General features: G+C 33.2%; 1 pseudogene; it reads right to left on the bottom strand.

Moving 5' to 3' along the window:
• Positions 1–3,199: 3,199 nt before the first annotated feature.
• On the bottom strand, positions 3,200–7,283 carry LOC134705612 (uncharacterized; annotated as a pseudogene).
• Between the last annotated feature and the right edge of the window lie 5,970 nt (positions 7,284–13,253).

Below are 13,253 nucleotides of genomic sequence, written 5' to 3'. Positions count from 1 at the left end.
TAAAATTTTAAACATAGTTTACACACTTCTTAATGTGCTAGCGTTTATTGTTAACAAAAAGTCATTAACAACTATTCAAAAACAAAACTCGTATTAAGTCCGAGATTAAGTCACTAAAGTCGAGCGCACCCTAGAAGGTGTACTTCACTACATATTTGAATAATTACATTAGATGTAGGTTTCATTATAATACGTTATTCTGATTGGCTAACATGTTATTCCGTAAACAATTGCATCAGACAATAACATTTATCATGCATGACACGAGGTCCCACAATAAAGTGCACAGGTGAATTAAATAAAACTGGATAAAAATCGTGTTTTCATGATTTTAGCTAAAAAAATGTAATTATAAGTATTGAATACTTCTTTTTGAAACTTTATAGGGTTGTAAAAGCGTTGACCATGCGTACATTTTTAGAATGAAGCGCTTCCGCGCTTCATACAAAATGTACTTCGGTCAACGCTTTTACCACCCAATAAATTTACAAAAAGAAGCATTCAATTCTTAAAAAAAGGATTGCCTGCTACATTTTAATTTATAAATTTAGTTTAATGGTATCAGTAATCAATTCGACTCATATGATGTGGATGACTCAATTCCCTTTTATTAGCAAATCTAAAGTAAGTGTATGAATATTGTTAACGTTACCTTTATTTGTTTTAAATTTCAACTTCACGCCTGGGTAGTTCTAATGATTTAAATATCAAGTTTCAAAACATATACAAGTATATAGATTGACACGGAAATCATGACTTTTTTGTGATTGTTATATGTGTGTAAATGTTAGCTTCTGTTGTCGTCCGTGCAATGTTTTCATAATTGTATTATAAGTACTGAAATAAAGTAGAAACCTCACTTTTAGCGCAATAAATATAAGTAAGTCCAGATTTTGACATACAAGAAGCAAGTATGTAAACATAACTAATACATAAATTAAACAATTATTCAACATTATTTATATATCAGAAATGAAAGAGAAAAAAATATACATTGCCCTTTCCTTTTCCCCCAATCTCTTTTCCCTTTTCTCGATTACTAGTACTATTTATTTTAAAGCACGTAAATATTTACTTGAAAAATAACCCATATATACGTTTAGATACGTCAACGTATCAGATACGGATACGATACGTCTTTAAATGTCCCACTTCTTAGTAGAAGTGGGACATTTAAAGACGTATCGTATCCGTATCTGATTCGTTGACGTATCTAAACGTATATATGGGTTATTATTCAAGTAATTATTTACGTGCTTTAAAAAATAGTACAAGTAATCGAGAAAAGGAAAAAGAGATTGGGGGAAAAGGAAAGGGCAAAGTTTATTTTTTTATCTCTTTCATTTCTGATATATATAAATAATGTTGAATAATTGTTTAATTTATGTATCAGTTATAGATATAGGAAGATTTGGTGTGATTGCCAAATAGACAACTCTACTTCCAAATAACAATTTAAAAAAAGTAAACCATTATAGGTCAATGTAAGCACAGGCACTTGTCTCAGAAAAAAAAAATCCTATATACCTTATTATAACACAAGGTACTTAACTTGCATTTTAGAAAAATGTTAGGTGGTGACGAAGTTCCGTTATATGCCGCTTTATAGGCTGTCAACCCCTCTAAAGCTTGTTATATCGTAAATCTAAATTGATTTATCTATACAATGGTGTATAACATGCCTACATTTGTTGTCCGAATCATCCGTAGCAATCCTACCAAAGCATGTCAATCGTAATAATTTTGCAATCGGCTGAAGAATTGACAATAAACGCGTCATGCTCCTTGTATATCTCGGTTTCCGATTGGTCAATTCTATGGGAAAGTCTAAATGATTCTCGGAGTTATCTGATCTTGTTTCATTTCATACGTAAAGTCAAGAGAGAGTCTGAAAGGCATTGACGTCATGGGAAAATTTGTAACTTATTAGACATACCACAAACAACACTTGTTAGATTTTTTTCACGGTATATCATACAATTTTACTAACTGTATGATAAGTTCTATTCATACGAAAACTAACAGTTTTTTTTAAAACGATGTTTATAATAAATTATTTACTGCGGCCGGTTATTGCCAATTCTTCAGCCGATTGCAAAATTATTACGATTGACATGCTTTGGTAGGATTGCTACGGATGATTCGGACAACAAATGTAGGCATGTTATACACCATTGTATAGATAAATCAATTTAGATTTACGATATAACAAGCTTTAGAGGGGTTGACAGCCTATAAAGCGGCATATAACGGAACTTCGTCACCACCTAACATTTTTCTAAAATGCAAGTTAAGTACCTTGTGTTATAATAAGGTATATAGGAATTTTTTTTTCTGAGACAAGTGCCTGTGAATGTAAGGCCTTCAACATGGAGCCCTGGCTCACACCGAACAACAAATTATAAAGGGCTTCAAAATTATCCGCGCAAAACCTTGTCTACATACTTGCTTCTTGTATGTAAACAATCTGGACTAACTTGAAATTAATGCGTAGACGTTACATTTTTTTGGTTGTCTGTCTGGCGGAGAAAACCTACACAGATTTAAAGATTTGTATTTTGTTATAAGAATTCTAATAAAATTGACATTTGTGTGTGTGCTTTTTTTGTAGGTGTAACCTTTTCCTAAGGAGGCGGAGCTTACTCGTGCAATATTGGTTAAAGTGTTGTTGGTTATTTCATGGCAGTTTTCTCATTGAATTATATAGGCCCATGTGACCTTTTATGCAATATTATTTGGTTGCTTCAATTTAGAGTATACATTTTATTTAGTACTGAAATAAAGTAGAAACATCACTTTTAGAGCAATAAATATAATTAGTATTTTTGTTACATGAATCTTCTTTTTTCCTTTGATCTTTTTATGGAATAACACAGAGACGACAAGCACGTACCAAAATGTATGCTCTAAATTGAAGCAACCAAATGATATTGCATGAAAGGTCACATGGGCCTATATAATTCAATGGGAAAACTGCCATGTCAATTTTATTAGAATTCTTATAACAAAATACAAATCTTTAAATCTGTGTAGGTTTTCTCCGCCAGACAGACAACCAAAAACATGTAACGTCTACGCATTAATTTCAAGATAGAACCGATTTTTTTTTTACAAATTTTCTTTGTACTTTTGAAACATAAAAAACCTAAAATTGATCATAAGATATTGAAATGAAATTTTGTTCAAATGCAGAGCTTAGTTAGTAAAAGTTGAAGTTGCAATTTGAAAATTGAACAACCTCTTTAGTATTTGTAACGTCTTTAAGGATTTCTGGTATGGTCCGTTGACGTTTCATCGGTGGTGTGGCTAACACACTCGTATTTTCAGTAGTCGGTTCATTACTAGAATTTTCCTCGAAAAAGGATACTTCTGCAGTTTCGGTGGCATCTCGAGGCGGATTAAGCACATTTGAAACCTTTTTCTGTATTGTTTCATATGAAGTTTTGTAGTTGCGGACAGCATTTGATCTGTGCCCCGTTCTGCCCATTATTTCCTGTTCCTCGATCCCTGCTTGGTATAGTTGAGTCGCACATGTACGTTTGCCTGAATGATTTGAAAAATTGCCCTGAATACCACCTTTCTGACAAATTTCCTTCATGAAAAGGTACAATTTGTTAATGCCAACAGCCTGCTTTCCATATCTAATAGTTTGCTCAGAATTTCCCTCGAGTGGTTTACGTATATATAACATTGAAATGTTGTCATTTCAATGTTATATTTAACTTTGCCATTAAAGTGCGAGGTTTGGCATGCCACAAAACCAGGTTCAACCCACCACTTTTATTCCCCCTTAAAAGTGTCCTGTACCAAGTCAGGAAGATGGCCATTGTTATATTATTGTTCGTTTCTGTGTGTGTTGCATTTTAACGTTGAGTCGTTTGTGTTTTCTCTTATTTTTGAGATATTGAGATAAGACGTGGCACGTACGGTACTTGTCTATCCCAAATTCATGTATTTGGTTTTCATGTTATATTTGTTGTTCTCGTGGTGTTTTGTCTGATGCTTGGTCCGTTTCTGTGTGTGTTGCGTTTCGGTGTTGTGTCGTTGTTCTCCTCTTGTGTTTAATGCGTTTCCCTCGGTTTTAGTTTGTTACCCCGATTTTGTTTTTTGTCCATGGATTTATGAGTTTTGAACAGCGGTATACTACTGTTGCCTTTATTTACGGTAAAAGATGCCATCATTACCGAGCGCCTCTAAATATTTCTGAAAATGTGTAGCAATGCATCGAGGACCTACAATGGTAATAGAAAAGTTAATGAAGTTTACAGATAGATGATTTAAAAATAAAACTAGATGAAAATATCTCGTCAATTAAATATTTGACTTTACATTTACGGCAAATTATTAAAAATTAAACTAAAATATAATATACACAAAATTCTTAGGAATATTACTTGCATATAGTTACATATTAAATAATAAAGCAACATGAAATTAACAAATAAAACTTATCATGCACAGAACAAGTGAAAACTGGATACAATCTTTAATATCGTCATATCTATTTAATCCTGTTTTGTAATGGGTTGAAAATCACATTTAACATACTGTTAAAAGTACTGACAATGCAATCAAATATGGGTATTCAGCCGTCTATAAATGCGGTTTGGGTTTTGCTCATTGTTGAAGATGGAACGGGGACCTATAGTTGTTAACTTCTATATACAAGTTATTTGGTCTGTGGTGGAGTTTTCTCATTGGCAATTATACAGCATATTCTTACTTATATATATATTAAAGCAACATAAAGAACCATTAAGAAATTACAAATAAATGTCTTACCTTCTTCGGAATAATGTTTGATATCCTTGTTATCCAGACTAAGATCGGATAAACCTCCTTTGAAAGTTTTTGTACTCCTCCCTATGAAGCGCACATACTTTCCAGTTTGGTCGGTCCCAATTTCAAATTGGGAACATTCTAGATTACGGTGTTCATCTCGTCATCGCAAACCAAAATGTTTGCATGCATAGAAAAAAGCAGTATGCTGGAGCGATACAGAATTCGTCATTCCAAAAACCCCTTTTGCCTTTGAGAGGATAAGCTCTTTTAACTTTTGTTCTGAACCCTTTTGATAACAGTTCTTTCATCCGAGAATCAAGGACGCGTCTGAAAGTAACAAATCTCAAGTCTTTCTCGTCAAGAAAGTTCTTATCATTCACGTTCATGTCCTTGCAATAGCGCAATCCACATATTATGCTATAGAGTGACTTGGGGGGGATATTCCTCGCCTTTCTTTTTACGCACTTCAATCACGAAACGTTGAAGCCAGTGGTTCATTTCGGCAGCTTCAAGCATGTGTATGTCAGCAATACTGTTACGGTTTAGGGTATAAGCTGTAGGTTTGTAAATACGACTGTTTCAGGCTACTCAGTAAACACTCTATTCTATTTTCGCGTTCGTCGTTTACTGTTAGCCAACGCGTATACAAAGACATTTGATGAACATTGTGTATACTTATATATTGTCATTGTATGTAAATATTGTTAGTAAGGTCTCTGTGAATAATAAAATAGAGTTCGTCTTCACTGTTTGACCATGGGGGGTCCCCTGACTTCAAACGACGGTTCCCACCTTCTGTTTATCTTTATTTCACATGTTCCCTCTTTATTACCTTGTTATTGTATTAGCGTAAGGCATGAATAATGTAACCGGGGCCCATACATGTTAAGAGTAAGCTTAGATAAGTCCCGTTTGTCCATTTCCCGACTCGACAGAATGTCAACATTCCGATCGCCGCCATTTGCATCACTATGTTTATTGACGTCAGTGACCTAATGACCTGAGATCAGCATCCAATCAGCAAAACGTAATTTGCCCACCATCTCCATAGGGGCACGAGACGTTGGTGGGACAGAGATATAAAAGCAAGTGCACAACAGTCTTCAGATAGACTGCGGCCCGCTACCAGGGCAGTCACTCCTGATACCAAGGAAACTTACCAAAGGCAAAGCAAACCAAAAGTGCCGCAGTCGATGCAATACATGTACCTTTGCATCCCCGTTGGATAAATGGACCAAACCATGATTGACCTAGATGTTTTACTACGCTTACTACGTTGTTGACAAACGATTAACGTACCAAAAAGGGAGGTCTCTTTTTCATGGGATTAATGCTTGTAATAGTATTGATTGTTTGTATATAATAAATTGTGAAGATTAATCAATCTTGTTGTCTGTTGTACATGTAATTAGTAAGCCAATGTTAATGAGTTTCTGTGCTACCATATTTAGATCAGTGCCTTAACCGTTTTGCCAGCTACGCTACCAGTATAACTTAGTTTGTAACTCGGCACCTGAGTTAACAGCTCTATATTAGAATTTACCAAGAATATAGTAATCAGTGTTATAACCTCATATAAATAACTTTTACTTATGGGACACCCCCGTCCCGTAACAATACTATCGCCATGTTTAGATCTTGCGATTCTCCATTCATTAAAAACACCAATAGACCACTTTGTATTCTTTTTGGTGTTCGCGTTTGTTTGAGACGATATCAGCTTTTTTATATCCTCATCTGAAACTGGTGCAGTGAAACGCACCGGTTCGACATCCTCATCTTAAACGGGTGCGGTAAAACGCACTGGTTCGACATCCTCATCTTTGAAGTCGGTTAGCAAGAAATCTCCTAGCTCAAATGTTCCCAAGTGGTAGTAATCCACAGCTTCAGATACACTCATGTTATAAAATGGTTCCATATTTGGATGAATTTGCGACAGTCTAATATTCTCCTCTATTGTTTCCGACGCATTGGCTAACGACATGTCTTCCTCGACTTCTTGAAGAACCTGCAAACTAGTAAAAAATCGTTTCAAGAGAATGAAATAATTATATTTCCAAAAAAAAAAAGGTCCAATATGGGGCATATAAATGACATCACATCACAGTACTTAAAAATTTACCGATTCACGATTAAAAGCACATGTATTTTGAACATGGACTTCCCTTTTTGGGGCCCCAAGGTAAAAACAAATATTTTCGCTTGGGGATCGTGAAGATAGTAGAAAAGGTATGGTATCGACTGGTTATGAATTTGTAAGACTTGGTATAAGTTTAATATTGTAGTAAATTATACATATGGAAAAATAAAAACATTTTTTTTTAACATTTTGGCAAACAAGGGGGGTCCGTGCCTCAACATGACAATTATAAGCGTAAATCATTCTATTTCAATTAAAAAATAATACACACCTGAGAGAAAAGTAAATCATCCCTATCTACATTTTCAATTTCAAGCCAATCTGGTAGAGACTCTAAGGGTAGAGAGAATGCGTCTGCCATCATCGCTTCCTTCAGAATCATGCGCTCTGATAGATTTTCGCGCCAAACGTGATTTTTTTTTGCACGGACTATCATGGGCGTGTCATTCATGTCACAAATCATTTATAACAACGCCTTCCTCGTTAGCCAAATAAATTTCTCACGCTACGCGTTCGAAAGTTTATTTGTCTAACTCGGAATACTATGCTATAAATATAACATATATTACAGTATAATACAATCATGAAAACATTGCACGGACGACAACAGAAGCTAACATTTTCACACATATAACAATCACGTAATTTCCGTGTCAATCTATAATACTTGTATATGTTTTGAAACTTGATATTTAAATTAGTAGAACTACCCAGGCGTGAAGTTGAAATTTAAAACAAATAAAGGTAACGTTAACAATATTTATACACTTACTTTAGATTTGCTAATAAAAGGGAATTGAATCATCCACATCCATATCATATGAGTCGAATTGATTATTGATAAAATTAAACTAAATTTATAAATTAAAATGTAGCAGGCAATCCTTTTTTCAAATATGTAGTGAAGTACACCTTCTATGGTGCGCTCGTCTTTAGTGACTTAATCTCGGACTTAATACGAGTTTTGTTTTTGAATAGTTGTTATAGTGACTTTTTGTTAACAATAAACCCTAGAAGAAGTGTTTAAACTATATTTAAAACTTTATAAGTAAAATCTCTTTATTCAAGTCTGTAGATTTTAATATATTTGCCACACAGTCCCGATTTTCTAAACGAAGTTTCCTTTGTATATATGCACAATATGGCAAATATCTATTGTACCATTGCTGTTTTGATTTTATTGCACAATTTCGTATTATACACATGGCTACAGAAGGACTCATAAATATTAAATTCACGACGAAGAAGTGGTGATGGTTTAAATATCGAGTGATTACATATACACGAGTGTTCATAAAAAGAGTGTAGCAATGGGTATAAAGGAAAGAAAGATATCAAACATAGAAAGACATATATTTAAAACTGAAAATAATCTATTAAAGGGGCACTAGCTACGAGATATATAAAAAATCTTAGGTAAGATTGTTTTTGTTCAATCAATTATGAAAGTGAAATAGTGAAATAATAATTCGCTTTTAGCAGCCAAATTGGTTCAATTTTGTCAAATTAAGCGAAGAAACATTGATAATTACTCATTCACTTGTAAGTGAATAAGTCGACCTCATTTAATCCGTATTCATGTGAACTTCAATTTAACCCCTAGCTAGAGATTGACAACGCATGCATTATACGTGTACAGGTTATTTAAAGAAAAAGAATGTCAACAATGAAATTGAAACTACGGTAAATCATTTGATTACTGATTCGATCTATATAAAAATCATTCGTATACCGTTAACTTGAAAACAATGATAAACATAAATTTTTAATCTATAAGATAAAATCAAACAGACCTATAAAAATCCAATTGCACGTGTTGGGTTAATCTATTCATATTGTTATTTATATTTACATTGCTTATATGGTCATATGAGGTCAAATCAATAGTTAATTAGATGGTGTCTGAGCTAACATACACACGAAACGAACCTAGATATTATCTACACCATGTTCTGTATACTGTTTATTTTAGACTTTTGGTAGTGTGGATAAATGTTTTACATTGTTATAAATCAAATATAAGAATTTGAGTCAAATCGGTGACCATGAGTTTGAGAGCTAGTGCCCCTTTAAACACTAACTCATAGATATTTTCTCAGATACGTCAACGTATCAGAAACGGATACGATACGTCTTTAAATGTCCCACTTCTAATAGAGCATTTGCATTATTCACGTATCTATATGGTCCGAGACCACCATTGTCGTCCCTCGATATAGTCCCTAGTGTTGACAGTGGGTTACTTGCCATTAATTTTTATACCCCATCCAAATTTATTTCTCCATGTTCAATGCCTCAAATTGCAAGTAGGGGAATGAAATTACACTGTAAAAAAAATTGGGTCCAGAATTTTAAAGGAAAGTAGTGATTTGGTCCAGCTGATAAAGGTTGAAAATGAGCACTTCGGAAGCTGTCAAAAGATTTCAAGACGCCCTAAGCATAAAATTGTCCATATTTTGAGTTAGAGGCGATGAAGTTTTCTATAAATTTGATATAATTTGTCCCAAAAGTAGTACAACACACTGTAAAAGTTTCTTTGAGAAAGCGCAGGTGGGATTTTTTTTATTTTCATTTAGGTTCTAAAAGAAATGCACTACGAATTAATTGTGTTCTCGGACCATATACGTGCACGGATCGACGTATACGTATCGGGTAGATTTGCTTACAATAATGATTTCACCCCGATGTCAATGAAATTTTAAGGCATTATGAAATATTTTCATCGGGACCAGCTAGCCTTAATTTATCCTTTCCTCATATACGTGTAATACGATACGTCGATACGGATACGCCAGCAAATACTTGATTAATGCAAATGCTCTATTAAAAGATAGTACTCTGTACAGAAAGTTGGTACATCGTACTATCTTGTTGTTTTACTTCCGGATAAAAAGATAGTACTCTGTACAGAAAGTTGGTACATAGTACTTTCTCGTGTTTTACTTCCGGGTAAAAAGATAGTACTCTGTACAGACAAGTTTGTACAGTGTACTATATTTTTATGGAATCAAGAAGTACATAACCACCATTTTTACATTTATTAGTTGAACTTCCTTTTAAAAATGTCTTGAACTGTACAGAAAGTTTGTGTTCCTAATTATCATTGGGTTTTGTTTATGAATGAAACACAAATCATTTGATTTATTATAAAAAAAAAAAAAATAATAATATGTGTAATTGGACAAAATATATATAAATTGAAAAAAAGTCAATGTTTTTTCTTCCAAAAGTGACAAATAACATTTATACATATGCTATTTGTTTCTGGATAAGCTGCATAAAACAGAAAAACCTCTGATAAAAAGTGTTATACATTTTGTAAACACCAAAAATACATTAAATCAATCTAGATATAATTGATGAGGCATTTCGAGATGGTCAAATAGTTGGAAACATAAACATTCCTTACCGTCCAATCATCAATATTAAAGTGTAATTCTTATATTCCTCACTAGTGAAAAATCTGTTCTCGGCAAATGATTAGTCGAAATTTAATTATGACGTCAAAATGTTTTGTTTGCTTCTCAATTTTCCTATTGTGACGTCATCAAAAAAGCGACCTTGTCTGATAACGTCGCATATACAGAGCACAATTTTCTGAAAATCTTTGAAAAAGAACGATAAAAAGCATTAGAGAAACAGATTCCGATACTATAACTCGTGTATTACGATATTTCTCCACTCTCGACAGTTAAATTTTATTATTTAAAGGGCTCGGCAAGCCTCGCGCTTTAAATAATAAAATTTAACTGTCTCGAGTGGAGAAATATCGTAATACACTTGTTGTAGTGTAAGAATCTATATCTCTCCCACGAGAGGCATTGGAAGATTACTGGATCTAATTTTAAAACCATTATTGAAGAGGCATAACTTTTACATTCAAGATACAAAAGACTCCATTAATAGAATAGAATCACATGAGGTCAAGAAAGATTGCATTCTTATTGCCTATGTCATATTAGAAATAATAGTGACATCAATGAGTTAGATAGACATTTAACTAACTAACAAGATAAGTTAGTTGAAAGAGAATACTGTAAATATAAAACAGAGAATGTTATTAGAAACGTTAAAAATACCACAAGCAGAAAAAACAACCTTATTGAAGGCCGATACAAAGAATGTCCCACTCACTCCCATTACTTAATATAATCCAATGGCAAAAAACCTTAGTAAGGTTATAAGAAAACATTGGAGCAATCTGCAAAAAGACAAACAATGTAGTGAAATCTTCACCCAGGTGCCTATCATAGCGTATACACGTAACAAAAATATCAAAGAATACCTTGCTAAACCAAGGAAATAGTTGGGAGACTTTTGAAAAGGGACCCATGTTTTAATAGTATAAGCAAAAAGTCCCGAAACACTGTTAGTTATAATTTTAATTATAGGCAACAAACTTTCATTAAATTTATATCTAGCATTCCCTTTAAATTTATCATTAAAGTCGATGAACATGATGAAAAACCCAGATAAAAATACGTCGATAAATCAAATAGCTAGTCTCCACAAACTCTGCTCTTGTACTTTCTGATCCCATAAAAAGATAGTACACTGTACCAACTTTCTGTACAGAGTACTGTCTTTTAATAAGGAAGTAAAACAACAAGATAGTACTATGTACAAAGTTGCCTGTACAGAGTACTATCTTTTTACCCGGAAGTAAAATAACAAGAAAGTACTATGTATAAACTTTCTGTACAGAGTACTATCTTTTAACCAGGAAGTAAAACGACAAGAAAGTACTATGTACAAACTTTCTGTACAGTACTATACAAAGTTTAAATTGTATTTTTGTCGACTTACTTCGGCCATCGTATGGTACGATTCCACATTTGGTGGACGACGTTTTATCACTGGAGTTATCACCTGACTTGTGTGTTGACATGAACTATATTTTATTCGTTCATTTTTGAAGAATTTACGGTTTATAACTTGTTGAATTATACAATTTCTTTACCTCAAGTATAGATACTCTTAGCGGTATTTTGAAATTCTGGTTTTCAATGCTTTTCATCTTAGTATTTGGTTTGGTTTTACAACTATTTGGATTCAAGCGTCATTTGTGGGCCTTCTTTAGACGAAACGCGCGTTTTGCGTTCCTAATAATAAGCTTAGTACCAATCTTAAATGAGTTTCTAAATACAAATGGACACAAAACCGAGGTAGTTTTTTAAAACATAACCTACATATACTTTTAATATATATAGGTCTAGTCATGATGCATAGATTTGGTTGTACTAAGAGTGGATTTTGCTGTGTAAACACGACCATATTTTCTCAATTCTTTGAGATCCTTAACCAGAATGCACACGATGTTGTGTATAGAATTTCCAACTCGTAATTCAAATTCAAAGTATTGGATAACAGAAAGTAGCTGTCTAACCGATCTGAAAAAAGTACTTAGTTGCAACTCATCAATGGTGACTCATTGACTTATATCAAGTCATTTTTTACCAGCCGAATGAGTTCAATAAATATAATTGTACAATTCAAGATATAAACTAACAAGAAGTAGGTGTCCAAAATATCTGACAAAAAAATGCAAGTTACAACTCATCACGGTCATGATTCTAATCAAGTGTGAAGTCTTTCTTTTCGGTACTACTTGAGGATAATATTTCGAAATATTTAAAGTTCATTTAATATTTGAAAATATTAAAATGTTGTCAAACAAGGATTTGATGGTGGCTAACAGATCCGAAACGTGTCGAAACGTTACACCTCACGACTATCAAGCTGTTGACCAGATTATAGTCTTTCTGGTCATAAGTATCTGAAAAAAAGAGTTCCAGAAATATGTGTTAGGCCAACAGACGGACAATAGGACCAACAAAAATACGAACAATCTGAATGTTTAAAACACTTTAAAAGAGGGTACAATATATTGTTTGGCTATTTATCGTATCTTAAACCTTTTTATCTTTAATCTTTAATCGTAAAGCAGTTTGAAGGCATGAAATTAAAGATATCATTTGGTTCTTAAAGTACCAAACTTAAGGTGTATATGAATGATTAGTTTATCTTGGAAAAAATAAGTTGTTTTAAAAAACATAAAATACTAGCGAACGGTTACTACGACCTTTTCATATTGAATTCTTTCAAGTAAAAGTTAAATACATAAAACATTACTAGGTAATTAACAGTACGGTTGAAATACTATATTTAATAAAGATAGTTTGACTTCGATCACAAGATCAAACAGTTTCACGTCATAGAGAATTAATTAGTTTGACACTGGAAATCACACTGGCTTACAGCTGGTATATCATTGACATTTCCCATCAATACATCACATGGTTGATCCATTGATTTATGTTGTACATTACTC

Source organism: Mytilus trossulus, chromosome 2 (genome assembly GCF_036588685.1).
Source record: "Mytilus trossulus isolate FHL-02 chromosome 2, PNRI_Mtr1.1.1.hap1, whole genome shotgun sequence".
In the NCBI taxonomy this organism is placed as follows: domain Eukaryota; kingdom Metazoa; phylum Mollusca; class Bivalvia; order Mytilida; family Mytilidae; genus Mytilus; species Mytilus trossulus.
Note: the sequence above shows the minus strand (reverse complement) of the source record. Positions and strands in the feature narration are given on the sequence as shown.